The sequence below is a fragment of the Protopterus annectens genome, chromosome 4.part0 (assembly GCF_019279795.1).
Source record: "Protopterus annectens isolate FY-2018-M chromosome 4.part0, PAN1.0, whole genome shotgun sequence".
In the NCBI taxonomy this organism is placed as follows: Eukaryota; Metazoa; Chordata; order Ceratodontiformes; family Protopteridae; genus Protopterus; species Protopterus annectens.
The window spans coordinates 1,877,373,746-1,877,389,906 of record NC_056733.1 but is presented as its reverse complement, the minus strand read 5'-3'; positions in this window follow the sequence as shown (position 1 = coordinate 1,877,389,906).

Below are 16,161 nucleotides of genomic sequence, written 5' to 3'. Positions count from 1 at the left end.
ATCTATTTAACATAAAATCTGAATAATTAATAGCACTTAGCTCTATCTGCTTCCAGTAGGAATGTGGGCCACTACTCAGAAAGACAGTTAAAAGACAGAGAGTGACAAAAATTATGTAAAAATATTAGCACATTATCAAAGAGACTATATAAAATCTGTAGACTTTAATGAGCTATATTGCAAAATTCTACCACACAAGGTAATTTATTGTTGCTTCAGAAAAATGGTGATGTACGATGTATGTCCTCTCTCAGAATTATTGTTGCCACTAATGCACTGGTCATGGTTTTCTGTGTACTAGACAGCATCAAAAATATATGATGAGGGAAATTCAGGAAATTTTTTGAAGGGGTAAATCAAGCCTGAAAATAGGAACATAGTTCCAAAACAGGCATATCCTGTACAGGAGTAAATCAGACCTGAAAATAGGAAGGTTATTCCAAAATAGGGACAACTGAGAGGTCTGTGTTACTGTACAATAAAAATAAGATGAAAGCTACAAAGTGTGCTACTGCACTACTACTGCTTTAAAGAGAACTGTCTGCATATCTTGAAGTTTAATGATTTCCAGAGTAGAATGGCCTTACATACTGTGACACCATGCCCTGGCCCAGCAATCAAGGAGCCTCAATTCTCTCCACTAGCACCAGAGAGGGCATCTCATATGAGAGGAAAAGGATAACAAATATACACAGTAAAGTGCAATTTCCCTTAAGAGCACACAGAGATCACAGTCAGTCCGGGGATGGTCACTCCCTTGCTCCCCAGGTCCCCAATAAGACTCCCCACTGGCACAGCTATAGGGTCTAGATCTCAGCCTAGTGGGCAAGCTAAAATCTCCAGCACCCTCTCTATCCAACCAGTGCTTCATGTCCCTGCCCAAGTAGCTGACACACACGCACACATGCACTTTGAGATAAGAGTCTATACAACCACACAGACACTCCTGGGGAAGGCTGGCACAGGCTCTCCAGCTGTGCCCCTATCTCCCGGACTATACGGTATTATCAGCTGCCACCACCCACTAATATTTATCAGCTACTCAAAGGCCCTTAAAAGGGTGTCCAATTATTACTGTGCAATATTATTTTCCAATTGGTAGATGTGACTAAATAGTCAAAGCTTATTTGGAGTGACCTAGACAGTAAACACTATAAATATGCAATGTACTCTAGAGCTTAACTTATCTCTACACAAACCATCCACAGTTAAAAGGTTTTAAAATATTTAATAATAAATAATTAAAACCACAAGACAATACTTTTTACTACACAGTCAGTACTAGTCAAAAGTTCAGAGATCACACAGAAATACTTAAAATAAATCAGCAGTACAGTTCTGACATCATAGAAAAACAGTCTAAACTTTCTAATTCCTAGCTATTGCTACAAGAAAACACACTTCTAAAATAACTTACATAGAGCAACAGGCAGTGCAGTGAGTTGGATAGTCAGACAAAAATGCTTCATAATCTCTGGTTCTTACTGTTTAAATTGAAACTGCAGTCCTGCTAAACATTACATCATCTTTTACACTTTCCTGGTGTTCCCAGGCTGACAGAAACTGCATTTACATTCTTTTACACTTAGAGCAATAAAGGACATTCCACATGTAAATTCTGGTCATTAACTTTGCCTTAAAACAATAGGCAGGATGCTTATTCCAGACTCGTCAACTCCAAATTCTAACTTCAAAGGAACAAACATAAAGTAATTTTAATTTCAAAGGACCAACACGAAATGCCTGACTTAGCTTTCTTTACAGCAGAGGGCAATGTTGCCACATTGTTTTAAGTTCAACATTTTACAGTATTTACAAATTATAGAATTATCTACCAAATCTATTTGACTAGGCTGGCAGCCTTCACCCATCTCTGCCAGTCTTCACATTTCTCCCCCCCCCCCCGGGAGAACTCAAGCTAGTTTTTCAAGTGACCCTTGAGGAACGCCACTTGAGAGGGTCAGGTCTATCTGAGTATACCTACCCCATTCCCTGTCTTGAGAGCCCATCTGCATTGGCATTGCCACTCCCACTGCAGTACTTCTGCTGCACTGACATATCATATGCATGCAACCCCAGGCTCCATCTTAGCAACTTGGCATTTTGCTTACTGGCTCTGTTTAACCATGTTAGGGGGTTGTGATCTGTCATAACAGTGAATTTCATGCCATACAGATAAGGCTGGTTTTTGCAGTGCCCACACTATGGCTAGACATTCCTTCTCTACAGCTGCATAGCATTCCTCCCTGGGTTGGGCCTATGGCTGAGATAAACCACTGGGTGCTCTTCTCCCTCTGAAGAAATCTGGCTAAGTACAGCCCCACCACATGGTTCGAAGCATTCACCTGCACAACAAATTCTTTGCTGTAATTTGGACTGGCTAACACAAAGGGTCCTCCCAAAGCTTCTTTAAGCTTCTGGAAGGCCTGCTCACATGCTGGGGTCCACACTACCTTATCTGACCTTCTCTTCCTTGTCAGGTCTGTGAGGGGAGCAGCTATGGTACTATAACTGAGGACGAACTTTCTGTAGTACCCTGTCTGTCCCTAAAAATGCTCTCACCTGCTTTTTAGTAACAAGTGCAGGCCATGCCTGAATGGCTTCCACTTTGGCAGGTTCCGGCCTTGTCTTACCACTCCCCACTCTATGCCCTAGGTAGGAGACCTCTGCCATAACCACCTGACATTTGCTCAGCTTAATGGTCAACCCTGCCCTCTGTATTCTGCTCAGCACCTCCCTGATATGCTGAAGGTGCTCTGGCCAGGAATGGCTGTAGATGGCAATATCATCTAGGTAAGCAAGGGCAAACCCTCCTGCTCCTGCTAGGATATTATCTACCAGCCTCTGGAAAGACGATGGGGCATTCTTCATCCCAAAGGGCATTTTTGTGAACTCATACAAGCCAAAAGGAGTCACAAAGTCTGAGTTCTCTCTAGCACTGGGAGTCAAGGGCACCTCCCAGTAACCCTTGGTAAGATCAATGGTTGAAAGATACTTAGCCCCATCCAGCTGCTCTAGGGCCTCATCTGTCCTAGGCATGGGGTAAGCATCTGACTCTGTGTGACTATTTAATTTCCTGTAGTTCACACAGAACCTGGTACTGCCATCCTTCTTTGGCACCAGCACCACTGGGGAGGCCCAGGGACTGTTGGATTCTTGAATCACCCCTAGTTCCAACATCTCTTGTACCTCCTCCCTCAGAGTCTGTTTGACTCTCTCAGGCACCCTATAAGGGGCCTGCTTAATAGGCCTTTGGGGTCCTGTATCCACCTGGTGCTGCACTAGGTGGGTGCACCCTGGTTTCCCAGTGAACAAGTCCCCAAATTCCTGCAACGGATTTCTTGAACCTGGGTAGGAGATAGCTGCTGGGACATTTCTACCCCTTCCGCTGTGGTGTCAGCCCGAGCCTCACTGAGAAGATCAGTCCCCAGATCTCCCTCAGACTCTTCCTGCAATCCACTGCAAATGCTCAGCACAAGGGCCTCCCTATCATGGTAAGGTTTCATCATGTTAACATGGTATAATTTGTGCCCCATGCCATCTACCTAGCAGTTCCACCATGTAGCTAACATCACTTACTTTTGTTACCACCTTGTAGGGTCCCTCCCATGCTGCTTGCAGTTTGTTGTGTCTGACAGGAATGAGAACCATTACCTGCTGCCCCACATCATACTCTCTAGCTTGAGCATTCCTGTCATACCACACCTTTTTCTGTTGTTGGGCTTCTGCCAGGTTCTCATGTGCCAAGCCCATGAGTTCCCTGAACCTTGTCCTGAGGTTTAGGATGTATGCCACAACAAACTCCTTGTGAGACTCGCATTCACCTTCCCACTCATTTTGAATTAAATCTAGAGGTCCCCTCACCCTATGCCCATACAGGGTGAAAAAAACTGTGGATTCCTAGGGAACTTCTCTGGAAGCAAACAACAGAGGGGGCAAATATTTGTCCCACTCCTTAAACTGATCTGCAAATGCCCATAGCATGGACTTGATTGTAGAGTTTGACCTCTCAACAAGATCATTAGTCTGGGGATGGTAGGGGATGGTCTTCATGTGCTTCACCCCACAGGACTTCCACAGACAGGCCAGCAGGTCTGATATGAAATTGGCACCTCTGTCAAACAGTATTTCTTTTGGGAAACCTACCCTGCTGAAAATTTCTAACAAAGCATTTGCCACCTTCTCTGCCTCAATGGAGGACAAAGCCACTGCCTCAGGGTTTGTGTAGCATAATCCACTACCACTAGGATATACTTTTTCCCTGTGGAACTTGGGGTACTCAGAGGACCCACAATATACATAGCTACCCTCTGAAATGGCTCCTCAATCACAGGCAAATGCATCAAAGAAGCTGTCAACTTGTCTCCTGCCTTGCCTACCTTTTGGCATTGCTCACAGGTCCTGCAGTATCTCTGGAAATTCCAGGCCAATAGAAGTTCTGCATAATATGCCTCTTTGTACATTTTATGTCCATATGACCTGCAAAGGGAATATCATCGATGACTGCTAGAAGTGCCAGATGGTAGTCTCTAGGTACTACCAAATGCTGTACTCTCTCACCTTCTAGCCCTCCCTCATGGGTCCACTCTCTTTATAGTAACCCTTTGTCCCAGTATACAGACCCACCCCCCCTTTTCTTGAGAATCAGGTGCCTCCCTAGCTACCTGCCTCAGGCTTTGCAATGTAGGGTCTGAGAGCTGAGCCTGTCTCAACTCTCTCCTTGTAACCCTTCCCAGCTCCCCTTCCACAGGAAGTCTGGCATCCTCTGACAGTGGTGCCTCACTGTCTGCCTAGGTACTACTACTCACCTCTAACTTTGCAGTCACTCTGTCCAAGGGAACATCAGTAACCACAAGCAGCTGTGGCTCACATTCAGTCTTACTGCTACAGAGTAGCTCCCTCCCTAAAGTAACCACCTCACTAGTCCTGGCTGCAAGTATGCAGTCTGTCTGGGTCTCCCCCAGGCTACCAGACCCACATGCTTGTCTCCTAGTCTGACCGTGTGTTACTGCATAAGCACATGGTACTGCCTCATCCAAATCCTTCCCTATCAGGACATCTGCAGGATGGTAGTTTAGTACCCCTGTTGTCTCAAGACAACCTACTATTGGCATTTTGTCTTTCCCACTTACTGGCTCCCTCACCTTTGGTTCCCCACCTTGGCTCCATGAACACCTGTATGCCACATGACCCCAGTTGTTGCACTCAAAACATTTAACCCTAACTCCTGGGCATGTACCTGGACTAGTGGCTTCCCCTGCTACCTTCAGATCCTGTTGGGGCAATCTGTGCTGCCCATCATGGGTTTCTTTAGACCCATGAGCAGTACTGGGGGTCCTCTTCCTGTGCAGGGCTGCCCAGCTTGACAAGGTATAGGTCTCCCTCCTTCCCCAACTCATCTTTAGTAACACATTGTCTATCAGCTAACCAGATCCTCATGTCCTCTGGCAAAGTGCTAAGGGTTTGTTCCCCCACCAAAAGGTCTGCCAGCCCTTCAAAAGTGGTGACCTGACATCCACTCACCCACCTATGGAAATAAGTGCTCAATTCAGCAACGTATTCACACACACTTTCATCTGCCTTGCATCTATGCTCATGAAACTTTTTCCTATATGTTTCAGATGTTAGCATAAACAGTTCTAAAAGACATTTCTTTACAGCAGTATAATCAGAACATACAATGTCAGACATTTTAGCTAATGCAGTTACAGCTTTACCATGGAGTAAGGGGGTCAGTAACCGTACCCAGAGCCCTTGGTCAACTTCATACTGTTTACATACCCTCTCAAACATGTGAATGAAACTATCAAAATTATCCCCCTCTTTAAACTGCGGAAGAAATTTACTGACCTTTTGTGCTTCTGGGGTCCAGTTACTCCCTTCCCTATTACCTCCATGACTCTGGCAAAGAGTCAGCATCTCCTTCTCATGCTGCCTCTGTCTTTCCTTTTCCTCAGCTTCCAGACTTAACAGGTTCTCATTCTCCTCAGCATGTAGACTCCTCAGTCTCTCAGCTGCTTCTACTTCCAAATGCCTGGCCTCCAACTCAAGTCTCTTTAGCTCCAGCTGGATTTTTAAGTCCACTGCAGAAAGGTTGAGCTGTCCATTCTCCGTGGGAATTATATCTCCACTGCCAGCCTGATTGTCCTCCTGGTTGCTGTTTTCTGATGCAGCTGTAACCAAGGCTGCAATCAGGTCTGCCTTAGTCAGGTTTCCATGCACCAGTCCCGTAGCCTGGCACATCTCTACCAGCTGCCTCCTTGTCAGCTTTCCATACTCCTCTGCTAACATGCTGCCTACTCACCCTGACTAACTAAGCTAACAAAAGAAATAAAACAATTGTGATCTGAACTCTGAGTATTCACTGCGTGGCTGTTTTAGAGTACAAAACACCTTCAAAGCTCACTGTACACAAGCTGCAGGATTCACTCTACCCACATCACTACAAGCCAATTAGTATTTGCCAACTAATTAATATGTGATGTGGATATCCCACTGCTGCCAAATAGTTAATATGTGAGGATATCCCAACCACTGCCACCAATTAATATGTGATGCCCGTGCCCTGGCCCAGCAATCAAGGAGCCTCAATCCTCACCACTAACACCAGAGAGGGCATCTCATATGAGAGGAAAAGGATAACAAATACACACAGTAAAGTGCAATTTCCCTTAAGAGCACACAGAAATCACAGTCAGTCCAGGGCTGGTCACTCCCTTGCTCCCCAGGTCTCCAATAAGACTCCCCACTGGCACAGTTATAGGGTCTAGATCTCAACCTAGTGGGCAAGCTAAAATCTCCAGCACCCTCTCTGTCCAACCAGTGCTTCGTATCCCTACCCAAGTAGCTGACACACACACACACACACACACACACACACACACACACACACACACACACACACACACACATACATGCACCTTGAGATAAGAGTTTATACAACCACACAGACACTCCTGGGGAAGGCTGGCACAGGTTCTCCAGCTGTGCCACTTCTCCCAGACTATACAGTAGTATCAGCTGCCACCACCCACTAATATTTATCAGCTACTCAAAGGCCCTTAAAAGGGTGTCCAATTATTACTGTGCAATATTATTATCCAATTGGTAGATGTGACTAAACAGTCAAAGCTTATTTGGAGTGACCTAGACAGTAAACTCTATAAATATGCAATGTACTCTAGAGCTTAACTTATCTCTACACAAAACCAGACACAGTTAAAAGGTTTTACAATATTTAATAATAAATAATTAAAACCACAAGACAATACTTTCTACTACACAGTCAGTACTAGTCAAAAGTTCAGGGATCACACAGAAATACTTAAAATAAATCAGCAGTACAGTTCTGACATCACAGAAAAACACTTAGTCTAAACTTTCTAATTCCTAGCTATTGCTACAAGAAAACACACTTCTAAAATAACTTACTTACATAGAGCAACAGGCAGTGCTGTGAGTTGGATAGTCAGACAAAAATGCTTCATAATCTCTGGTTCTTACTGTTTAAATTGAAACTGCAGTCCTGCTAAACATTACATCATCTTTTACACTTTCCTGGTGTTCCCAGGCTGACAGAAACTGCATTACATTATTTTACACTTAGAGCAATAAAGGACATTCCACATATATATTCTGGTCATTAACTTTAGCCTTAAAACAATAGGCAGGATGCTTACTCCAGACTCATCAACTCCAAATTTTAACTTCAAAGGAACAAACATAAAGTAATTTTAATTTCAAAGGACCAACAATAAATGCTTGACTTAGCTTTCTTTACAGCAGAGGGCAATGTTGCCACATTGTTTTAAGTTCAACATTTTACAGTATTTACAAATGATAGAATTATGTACCAAATCTATTTGACTAGGCTGGCAGCCTTCACCCATCTCTACAAGTCTTCACACATACCATCACGGATTTCAGATGGTAGACCATATTAGCCTTAGAAAGCAGTTTTGGGTCCACTGGCTGGAGCATTCTGTGCACATGGCCTACAAACCCATAGCACAAATATAACACAAATCTTACAGTGAGCATCTGATTGGGAAAATGGTCACATCTATCATTTCCTGTCTTTCCTGATGGCACAGAGGTTGGCAGTCAGTCATGTGTGACCTAAATGAGAAAGAAGAATCATTCTTAGAAAATGCCATCTTCTCTACTGAAGCAAAATGCATAGACTAATCGATCAGTGCTATCTAGCAATGTCACATGTTCAGAGGGGTCTATATTAATTCACTGAAAGTTCAATTCAGCGAACCTTTCTTCATCTAACCCCAACCATCGAATATGCACTTCAGTAAATGTTCTCACCGAAAAAATTTAAACAGGGAAACTAAGCACTTGGCCAAACCAATACCAGAATAGAAACCACAGTATGTAAAACCCACCAAAGTGGGGGACTTAGCCCCCCACACCCCACTAATTATATATACCAACTCTGAGATTGCACTACAGTGGAGAAAAGGGCAAATTTGTGCTGCTGGCCAACTGCTTCCTTTCGCTACATAAATTTTTCACAGATATGTATGTTCGCTGAAACGAACATTCAATGGTTAGGGTTCGACGAAGAAGTATACATAAAATCTTGGTAGATTCATCCATCCATCCACAACCTCTTTTTCCCATTTTTGCACATGGAATCAGGGTATTTCAACAGTGACAATCATCTAGAGCCAAGGTTCACACCAACAGGTAGCTAGCTCTGCCATAGCTGTTCTTCCATGCCACAAACTTGCATGTACACTCACACCTATGACCAATTTAGAGTGTTCAATCTACCTACTGTATGACTGGAATGTGGATGAAAAATTGAAATGCATAATTCTAAACAGTTCTAGATCCTTTGCAGAAGGGTTTATGTTAGTCAAGCATAACTAAACTCTCTTGCAGTCACAAATACAATTGGTTTACATTCCAAGTATCAACAAGACTCACTCCATAAAAGACTGGGGCTTGGCTATAAAGTGTATGCTGTATTTTTGGTGTGCCTTGTCTTTTACTAATATTGCCTTTTGTACTCCTTTTGATGTTGGTGCTGTTATATATAAATCAAAATGAAAATGATTCAAAGCAGTCATCAGTAAGTAGGGTATCTTCACAGTGCGCTGCTTAGCATTACAGATGTAGTGAGTTCACACTGCACTGCTCAGCATTACAGAAGCAGTGAGTTCACAGTGCACTGTTCGGCATTACAGAAGTAGTGAGTTCACAGTGCACTGCTCGGCATTACAGAAGTAGTGAGTTCACAGTGCACTGCACAGCATTACAGAAGTAGTGAGTTCATAGTGCACTGCTCAGCTCTACAGAAGTAGTAGGTTCACAGTGCACTGCTCAGCATTATAGAAATAGTAAAACCAGTTCATCCAGAAGAGTGCAGCCAGTTCCCATAGACTCAATCATCACAGTACTAGACTGTCATTACACTTTTATATAGACTGCACAAATACAAATATACACACACACACACATGCATACAAACACACACATGCACATAAATGTATGGCAGGCCCCAGATAAACAATAGAAACATGTATGTGGTACAGTAGGTTTGCTTTTTTTTCTATTCACAAACACACAGATATAGTTATATAGGTGTGTGTGTGTGCGTGCACGCGTACATCACAGTATATTCTTGCCTATTCTTGTGTTAATTTGAAAATATTTTTCTGATCTGGCTTTGAAAAAGAATAAACATTTCCTAATTAGGATGACAACTGTTTAGAATGCTCAGCTTTACTGTATCAGTGGCTCAACAGCAGGATTTCACTCAGACAGAATTAGAGTATAACCCAGTGGGATTTAGTCCCCAACATCAAGACAAGGTGACCTAAAGTGTCATGTCTGTTCATGATAAAGCAGATCACTCCCACTTTACATTTGTTAACCAACTCAGTACACTGGGCCAAAGGCCATTTACAGGCATGAACTTGAACAAGCAGGCAGACACAATTGTGCACATTTATACATAGCTAATCTTCTAGCTAGCAAATTATGGTTAGCTGTGCAGCCCAGTCTCCAAGTTGCACTGTGCCAAAAAGAAAGAAAACATCTATTACATGGCACTTAAAATTGGTAAGGATGCAGGGAGGTGAGCACACATAGGTAAAGAGCCCACTCTGATATATACATTCACACCACAAATCCCTACAAAATCAGAGATTATAGGTTCATAGGTAGGTACTAGGCTATCGGCCTTGGGGCCTATGCAAGCCCAGCCAAAAAGGTACCCTGGCTTTTGCCACCCAAGAAAATTATTTTCCTGTGCCACTGTCGAGCAGAGCCACAGAGGTGATCCCCGGGGTGAATTTCCTATTTCCATCCAATCATCAAGATTTTTCTTGAAGAGTGCTAATGAGGAGCTTTGTTGATATAGATAGGTAGTTTATTCCAGAGTATGGGAAGTCTCTGGGACAGGAATCTATCCCTCCAGCATGTTATGTTTATTGTGGTGACAAGGTTTAGGCCCCTAGAGTATGTAGCTCAGAGGGGTTGGGATTTCTTTAAGTGGAGCATGTCCAACAGCTCTGGGTTTGACATAGCTTTGTATGTTAGGCAGAGATCACCTCTGAGTAGGCGATATGCGACGGAGTAAAGCTGGAGTTTTTTGAGACGGTCTGCGTAGGGTATCTGTTTGAGGCTGGTAATCCTCTTTGTGAGGTATTTCTGTGGCCTTTCCAGTTGTTGTAGATGTCTTGTGAGGTACATACCAAAAGGGGTGTTGTACTCTATAATGGGCCTAATGAGTGATGAGTAGAGGGGAACAATGACCTCTTTTTTTCTGGATGAGAAACCTTTTGTGATGAGGTGTGCCATGTAGAAGGATTTCCTGACTACTGTGGTGATGTGATTATCAAAGGAGAGACTACTGTCCACCTGTGTCCCAAGGTCTCTTATCACACTTTTGGTGTTAAGTATACTACCGCCTATATTGTAGTTCATGGGTACAGAGTTTTTACCAAAGGGGATGACAATGCACTTTTTGGCACTGAGCTTGAGGCCATGGCTTTGACACCAGGCATCTGTCTCAGTGAGGCCCTTTTGTAGGATGTCCACATCATTAGGATTTTCGATTATGGCTCCTAGTTTGCAGTCATCTGCGAACTTCATTAGCCAAAGACTTCTGTGTTAGCCTGTACTTCAGAGAAGTAGATACCAAACAGGAGAGGACCCAGTACTGATCCTTGTAGTACTCCACTTGTCACTGGTCTGAAGTTGGATTTGGAGTCTGCTACTTTCACAGTGCGGGTTCTGTCAGTGAGCCAGTTGGCAACCCATCTTGTGACATAGGGATTTATACCTAGTTTAGTGAGTTTATCTATAATTCCAGAGTGGGGGATGGTGTTGAAAGCCTTGGCAAGATCTAGATAGGCTGTGTGAGCCACCTTACCCTTGTCTACGGCTTTGGTGACTGCTTCAAAGAAGTCTATCAGGTTTAGGAGACATGATCTGCCTTTTACAAACCCGAACTGGGTGGGGTCCAGAGTTTGGAGATTACCAATGTCTTTATTTATAAGTTCCATGATGATACGTTCCATGGCCTTGCAGACCAGGCTCGTCAGGCTAATGGGGTGGTAGTTCTCAGGGTTCATGGTGGCTCCCCCCTTGTGGAGTGGGATAACCGTCGCTGTGCGCCATTCAGCAGGCATAAAGCCTGAGGTGAGGCTATGATTGAACATGGTACTTAGGTGGGGTGCCAGTTTGTTCTGTAGTTCATGTAGAATGCAGCCTGGGATGTTGTCTGGTCCCATGGATGCTGTGTTCTTGGCTTTGAAGAGTGTGCTTTTTACCTGTGCAGCCGTGATTACAGGAACTTTGCATTCTTCCAGTATAGAGATAGTGGTTACCCATGCATATTCAGGATTTCCTTCTTAAAAGTGTGCTTGTATGGCAACCATGTCAGCACAGGACAGCAGTAAGCAGCACACAACATAATTGCACAAGCCCACACCTTCAGACTGACAGTTCTGAATAGTCCTACAACATTGTATAACTTAAATCTAGAATTACATGAATCATAAAAAAATCAGCTTTAAGTGCCTTTCCATACAGGACCATAAAAGTCTTGTGGGGTGCAGTCACTACGTAATGACAGATACTGATTTGGGGACATAGTTTTATATGGAAAACAGATATTTTTCAAAACCTGCTATTCTACTTGACAGTCTGTATGTATGAGAGCAATCTGAAACTCAGCCCCTGATTTTGCACAATGTTACTTATGTTCAGTCAGATATTTGTTATTTTCTTTGGCAGGTTTCTGGTTTCCAGTCTCACTGCTGGCAATTACAGACTTTGAATAATGACAAAAAATATGGGTTACAGACTTTATATCCTTTGAAAAACACCTGTTATTGCAACACCTGTTAGTCTAGCTACCATCTACCAGTGTAAGAGCCACATCTGCAATCCATCCTGTACCTGTTTCTAAGGCATCGTGTACATGGCATGCTACTTTCATGTACATTGTCTGCTGTATACTATGCTGTGATTTGTTTTTCTCACATAGGAGAGGGATTCCTCACCTCTGTCAGTCTTCCAGTTGGTGTTGGCACAGTAGGTGGGGTGGACTGCAGACCCATGGTGTGTATGCCTCTCCAGGAAGGGAGGAAGACAGGTGTGGCTTTAGGCAGCAGCCTACCAACTAACATGGGACAGTTAACTTTCAGGCATCTATTCCTCTGCATTTTAATACTTCAGAGAATGCAAACTGCTGGCTATTGTACTCGTCCTGTAGGCAATTTGAGGAATTGTGCTTCAGTGACCAGTAGGGGAACCTTTACAAATTCAAATTATAACTAAATTATAAGACAGTGTGATAATTTGTACTTCAAATAAGAAACGGTATTACAAATTCAACAATGCAGCAGAGACTGCAGTCCATATTGTACTAAGATTAAGAAGATTAAGGTAAAGACAACAAATAAAGAAGAGGAAACTCGCTTCTGATTATAATCATTGAACCTGTAGTGCACCCATTTTTCTCTAACAATGCTAACAAAATCTGGAATGAAGTAAAGTAACTTTAATTGAATTTGCATGCAAGACAGATAAACATTCTGCTAGAACTTAAACGCAATTGTGCTTTTTCGGTAATGACTTTTCTTCCCTCTAACTTGCTTAATCAGTTATGCTATACAGAGATACTGTATTTATTTTGCATTACATAAACAATTAAGATGAGGAACTATAAGGGGTACAGATAGAACAGAATACTGTATTCCTTGTTGCCAGTCATTTTCACTGATTGCACAAAACACCTACGTTTGGTTTAGCCATGCAGGGCGACTTGAGTATAGTTGTGTATTATGGTACACAAGGGTACTATCTGACATCGGAGTATGTTATGAAGGACTTTCCTCCTTGTGTGGTTTAAGTGTAATGTTATAGGTACTTATTGAAGCTGAGGAGGTTCATGGGGTTGGGTGCAAAGTCATCTGGAAGAGTTATGGTTTGGAGGATGGATCATATCAACTGATGTAATCTAATCGATCCATATTGACCAATCATGGACTAGAGTTCCAAAACGCATCAAAATCCTGTCATATTGGCCTTTCAGAAACATGCTCTTATAGTTACATTATTCTTATAAGCAGAGCTGTCATGTGACATTGCATAACTGATAACGGATTACAGACTGTTGCAACTAGTAAAAAGAAAATTCAAAAGTGATAGGTAACAACATTATCGCCAGGTTACCTAGACTGAAGAAAAAAAAAGTAGGATGAATTATAGCCTTTCTGCTGATGTTACATATTTTTTATGTGTCAAGAAACCTATTGTTCCAGCAGTCTTTGGGATTCCTAAGAATGCCTTAAATTCTCCACTTAGAATGATTGCTGTTAAACGGTGGTTCCAATTCAGAGCTTTTGGCTAAATCTGTAGATTTGAAGCTTAAAGGTTTTTTTTGATAAATCATTGTTTAAGCTGGCAGTAGTCAACAAATTCCTGTTGACTGATCACAAAATTAGACAATTTTAGTATTACTACTAAAAGCAATGGTAGAAACCATACTTGATTCAGGTGCTTTGTACCACATGGTATGAAAGAAATTGACATAATAGAATGTTTAGTTTTATTAAGGATATTTAGCTTTTCTGTCTACCTACCTAAAGAATCAAGTGTGAACCCCAAAATCATGTTTACGCGTGCACACTATGATTAAGGTGTGATCCTGAGAAAATTATTTACAATTCACTTTATTGTCAAGATATACTTGAAGTTCTTTTGTTTTCCATTTGCAATATCTTGCCTTGCTGAACAGTTTCTTATTTATATATTATAATTGTCCTTGCTGAACAAACAAGAAAATACTTTTGTGGAAAGAGCTAGGGAAATTGTATTTAACTACATAAAGATCCACCAACATCACACTTAAAATTTTTGGAAAAATTACTTTTTTCAATACTTGTTATTCAGTAAATAAACTAGGATGATAATGCAGCACTGTGATACAAGAAAAGTCATTTTATTTAACCCTAGAAAGTCAGTCTTAATTTATATTAAAGGGCTATCGGGAAATCCGTACTGGAAATAAATCTCAAATGTATTTGGAAAGCAGAATTACAGTTGTACACATAACCAAAGCAAGATTTATGTTCTGCACAATCTCTCTCTCTTGCATACATTCATTCTGTTTTCAAAAAGCTGAAATACTATTGAAACTGAAAAATAAAACTATAAAACTGTTCAGTTGCTGATGCACTCCTTTTTATTCCTAAGCAGGGAAAATGAGATAAAGCATGTTGCTACTATCCCCATACTAGATAACTCACTCATGCAGCTCTCAAAAGTCCTTCCCTTTGTCAGACCCTGAAATATGATTTGCAAAGCAGGATTGCCTTGTAAGTTGAAAGAGTATACTATCTTGATATGAATGGGGAAGGAATTATATGAGCACACATTTTATAACAGAAAAAAGACAATTTAAGTCAACTGCTATACACATATTTCTCCAGTCACCTCACTATTCACCACCTTCCTATCCCATGATTTTTTGCACCCTTCAGTATGCCCATAGTCTTCTATTAGGCTGTGCAGTGAATTTCAAATCCTTTCCACGTTTTTAACAGAATTTCCATACTTGTGTTCTTCTAGCCCTCTACACTGCAGTTGCCAGCCACGTTCCTTCCTCCTCAAATTGTATTTGATCACTGTCCCATCACTCCTCTGAGTACAGTATGAATGCACATGTGACCATTATCCCTTTCAGTATAAAGCAAACTCCAATTTTCCCAATTTTGCTCATAACTGGACCATTTTAACCTGGTCGCCCTTTTGATACAACCATCTTCGCAAGTATTATGGCCCTCCTCAAGTAAGATCACCAAATCCAACATAGCATTACGATACAGAATTTTCCAGTGCTCTAACAAAGGTAACATGGTATCAGTCTTTTCTAGCTCCACTTCCTCAGCAGTACGTTCTAAAAGTTCTAGAACTACATCAGTTTTCAGCACTGACTCTTACATTTTGATAGTTCACATAGTGTTCTCACAATCAGTAACCCAACGTCCTTTCCTCTCCTATTGGTTTTATTACCAATTCTTCCTGTCCTCTGCGACACCATACTGTTTTCTAGTGTTCTTTCCCACAGAATGCACAATTCAGAATTTCTTTACACTGAATCTCAGCTGTCGTCTTTCTATACATTCCATTACTGTTTGGAGCTCTAAGAAGATTGCCCATAAAAAGAAAAACTCCTCTCTAGTCTTAGCATGACCTGCAAATATGTTTATTGTTGTCTAGACCCCTTAAGAGATATCTAAAAAACAATCATCACCCCCCCCCCACACACACACACACACACACACACACACATACACACAAACAAAAAAAAAATCCCTGAACTTGCATTCAGTGATTATCAGAAGAATGTAGGAAGAAGTCTGCATTTATTTTTACTTAATCTTCCTTTGTACTTAGTGAATGAAATATATTTTATAGAGCAGTTAATTCAGTACTTAGTGGATTTTAAGGGCCTGAACTGTTAGTAAACTCCCTATGGAAATCCCCCCTCCCATTTTGAAGATATATGACTGACATGTTTGTAGAAAAATGTTATTGTGATATTGCTGTTTTGGCACAATAAATAAGATACAGTCTCCATATACCTATGCTTTTCTGTGCAATACCATGGAGAGGTCCTACTTAGCACAT